A 4561-nucleotide genomic window follows, 5' to 3' on the forward strand; every position below is an offset into this window, starting at 1 on the left:
AGGTGTCGGAATGGTTCTTCAGATGGAAATGGAACTAGAACTGGGCCACTCCACGCCGTGGGTGGGGAAAGGGATCCAGAAGATACACAGAAAATTTCATTCTGGATCAGAGTGAAAGATTTTCTTTTGTCAGCTTCTACTACACAGGCTTGTTTGGTAGAATGAAACAAAATTTTCTTCAGCTCATTTGTTAAATGAGGGGAAGAGTTGATCTCGTCTTTCTGTTTGCGATGACAATAAAATCCTTCACTGTTAGAGTCTTCTCCTTTTGCCATAGCTTGTGGGAAAATGTGCCTCCATTCTGGGTAAGACTTTAAATAAAGATCATTGCAATCCCACATGTTTCTGTGAAATGGAGATTCAGGATCCTGTGCAGCCCTAGAACAGGCGCCCCATTGCACATATTCAGGAGACATCTTCCCTCTAGGTTGGCAGTGGGTCTGCTGCAAGCATGACCTTCTGCGTTTGGTCTCATATCCATCAAGTCAACCTTAATGTTCAGCTCCTAAAGTTTTAATGGCAGACAGAGAAAGAAGCACATCTGTGGTTTTGGACTTCAGTTTTGACCCCAGTTTATCAAAGTCTAAGCTATTCCTTTGGGAAACTTTTTCCTTCCACTCCTGGTCAACTCTATGACACCGCTGCACCTACTCAGCCGTTTCAGGCAGATGAAGAGAGAAGACAAGAGGCATGGCATTTCCATTGTACACCTCAGTGCATCAGCTCCTGAGTCACAGCTGTGTTGGTTTTAGTTCAGCTGATCAGATATCTCAGATCCATTTGTAAAAGTCAAACCTGGATGAAGACTGGATTTTAAATAACTCTGCTGTTAGGGAGAACTGTAATGCAAAATATTTATTCAAGCCTTATTTATCTTCTTTTGTACTGTGTTTATACACATGCGCTGCAAGAAGTTTCAGATGCCCAATACCACAAAAGGTTTATTTCAAAAGCTGTTGGATTTTTTTTCCTCCTTCCTTGTAACATTGTGTTTGTTCTATGCTATTGGGTGCAGCCAATAGATGTGCCAGTACTACAAAAAGATGCTGTTCTTCCAGTTTTGAAAGGAAATGTAGTCACTGCTTGCTTGGAGATATACACATAGAGATAGCACATTTGCTAAAAGAAGCATCCGGCAAACTCATATATTGCTGTCATTTTCATTAAGTACTTTATGAGTCACACGTCTGGTCTTCACTGGATGCCTCTGCTTAAGCTCTTTGTTCAGGGGTATGAAATGGTCCCAAGGTTGTTTGTAAAGACTGTGCAGAACAAGCCCTGTCTTCTCCATCTTGAATAAGAAAAGCATGCACTAGCTGAGGTTCTGTTCCCTAATGTAGTACAATAAAACCTATAGGAGGTTTCTCTGAGATAACCTGTACACATCTTTCTTGTTTTGATTACTATTCTCTCTAAGTAATATCACGCAAAAAAAACCAAAAAACCCAAAAAAACAAAAACAGGAAAAACCTACTGCTAAGGGTTTCTCTCAGGAATGAAAATGGAAACTATTTTTTTTCTAGTGATCCCCAGAGTAGATTCAATATGAGTGAAATTTCAGTGTTTTTAAGACAGAAACTAACAATGATAAGGACGACAGACATACCCCTCCAAATTTACTGAAAGAACTGTTTTGATTCAAAACACTTAGGCTGCATTTATAAACCACTTACTGGGGCTTGGTTTCCGCTGCTTTGATGTCAATCTGCTTAGTTTGAAACTAAGTGTAAATCAAGTCCTCTTTCAACCCCAGGAAACAATGGTGAAAGCGCCAATAGTGAGAAGATGCTTGTAGGGTCCTTAGGCAGAGCAGCTGCTGGACCAGGACATGTAGAGACCTGACCTTTGCATCTCTGGGTGGCTGGATATGATATTGATAAAAGAGTCTCAGTGCGATTCAGCTTTCAGTATCTGATCTTAGAATCTCAGAAGAAAGCTGAAACACCAAAACTTGACTTCGAGAAGACTGTTGTGTCTTGGTAATTGAACCTTCCTTTTCTCAACAAAAAAGGTGTATCCTAACTCCAGTCCTACCTTATCCACCTCTATGAACCCTCCTCAAAACCAGATTAACTTTCTCAATACCTGTCTGTGGAGGGTTGACCTTGGCTGGATGCCAGGTGCCCACCCAGCCACTCTATCACTCCCCTTCCCAGCTGTACAGGAGAGAGAGTAAGATGGAAAACAGCTTGTGGGTTGGGATAAGGCAGTTTATTTCAAGCAAAGGAAAGTGAAAGCTTGCACGTATAAAAGTGAATTGAAGCGAAAGATAACACAGTTTGCTCTCTACTTCCCGTGAGAAGCGATGCCCAGACACTCCTGAGAAGCAGGGCTTCAGCATGTGTGATGGTTCCTCAGCAGGTAGCCATTAGGCAATGAATTCCCACCTTCCTGCTCCTTGCCTTGGCTTTTATATCTGAGCTGACGTCACATGGTATGGAATATCCCCTTGGTGTCAGTTTGGGTCAGCTGGCCTGGTTGTGTCCCCTCCCAGAATCCTGCCCTCGACCGAGGAAGGAATGTTACAGTGCTGATGTTGTGCTCAGCAGGAGCCAAAACACTGGTGTGTTATCAACACCCTTCTAGCTACCAATGCAGAGCACAGCACTGTGAGGGCTACTGTGGTAAAATGAACACCATCCTAGCCAGACCCAAAATAAACCTCCTACCAGTCTCTAATGAGGTGGTCTTCCCTGGGATGACAGCAGCGCAGAGGTGGATAGCTCCTTTCTGTCCTCTGCCAGATGAAGTATCTGCCCTCACACAAACCTTAGCTGTAGCATTGCTACTCTAAATGACCTTTAACATTGAGCACTGTGACAGTTGAACTAAGTACCAGGGTGCTCTTGCTCAGGCTGCAGGTGTTCCACTGAAGAATTTTTCATAGAGCAGAAACATGTTCACCTTGAACAATTCCAATAGGCAGCTGTTCTGCATGTGAACTAACTGTGAACTGTCTCATGGGATGTGAAACATTAGAAGGAAAAAGCGGTAGCTGAATAATACAAGTTTCAGGGAAGCAAGTGCATAGGACAGACCTACAAATTTTGGATAGAGAGTAGGTGAAGGTGAACACTAAACACATTAAGAGATGGGCTAGAAACCTTAGCAATGTGTCAGACAGGACTAAATCGTTCATGAACATTTCATGCCATCCTACTTTCACAAGCCCATAGGTTAGAGGAGAAATTCAGACAGAATTGAGAGAAATCAGAACATTTCTACTGCTGAGGATGACACCTAAATTTAGAAAACTTACGGTCTTTTAGGGGGCTTGGTTTCATAACAGAGCATGAAATCCCCTAATTGCAGTAAAGCAAACCAGAGTCTGGGATCACCAGTCCTCGAGAATATCCTGTCTCAGACCAATATGACAACCAGAAAGCATTGACAGGGAGGCTGTACTTATCTAGACCATCTGATGTGTAGTTAACCTGAGGGGAGATTGATTGTTTCTCCCAGATTGTATTCCATGTCTTGCATAGGAGACATTGTACTCTGTTTCCCAAGTACACATGTTTAGGCTGGGATATGTGCTTGTTATCATGGCAATATCATCTTGTCATTAGGAGATCTCCAGCAAGTAGTCCCTCTGACGGCTTGTAGATAAGAATGAAGATGAAAAGCAGAGGAATAATTCTGCTGGTCACTTCTGTTGCTTGGATGCATTCATGTTGATTATGCCTTCAGCAGGGCATAAATCCTTTTTATCTCCACATCCACAAAGGCAAAAGCAAAGCTCACAATGTCACATTTTTGGCTATTAGTCTCTTGCTAATGGCATGGAAGGACTCAAAATTTTGCATTTTAGTGACCACACTCAGATGCTAAGCCACTGACCATAATGTTTGCTGGGTTTCTCCCTCCTGTGGGAGCCGAAGATCATCTATTACATTGCAGCAATTTCCACTCCATCCATAAACCTGGTTAAAAGCTCAGGGAACTGAACACAGCAGTGACCCCATGCTCTTAAATATGAATTAGTGGCTTTGCTGACCAGGAAGCCATCACAGATTTTCAGTACATACCCAGTGGCAGACAACTGCCTTTCAGCATGTTGAGAATTTTTGATAAGTAGACAAAACAGCCAGAAATTGGTTCCTCAGTGAACTGCACCAATTTTCTCTTTACTTATTGTCTTCACAAGCTTGTGTGTTTGGGTCCACAAAGTACATCCCTTTTCTAGACCATTAGGTGACTCCTGACTACATTTGATCCAGACACAAAGGAAATGCAAGCATTATATAAGTTGCTTTAATATTTGCAAATTTTCTCATGTCAATAATAGATACTGTAACTGTGGCAGTTATTTATTAACTATAAACTAATATATTAACTCTTCTAAGTAAAAACTACAGCCTATAAATCATAGATAAACTAATAAAAAACTATAACAAACTAATAACTCTTAAGTTTGGACCAATCTATTAACCATATTAAAAATTAACCATATTAAAAATTATCTTTTATATAACCTGTCTAATCTGGTCTACTGGACAGATAACCCCTCATCAAGGTTTTGATTTCAATTCTATAAAACCTCTCACAAGTTATAGCATTT

The sequence above is a fragment of the Corapipo altera genome, unplaced genomic scaffold (genome assembly GCF_003945725.1).
Source record: "Corapipo altera isolate COAL_440 unplaced genomic scaffold, ASM394572v1 61286, whole genome shotgun sequence".
Lineage (NCBI taxonomy): Eukaryota > Metazoa > Chordata > Aves > Passeriformes > Pipridae > Corapipo > Corapipo altera.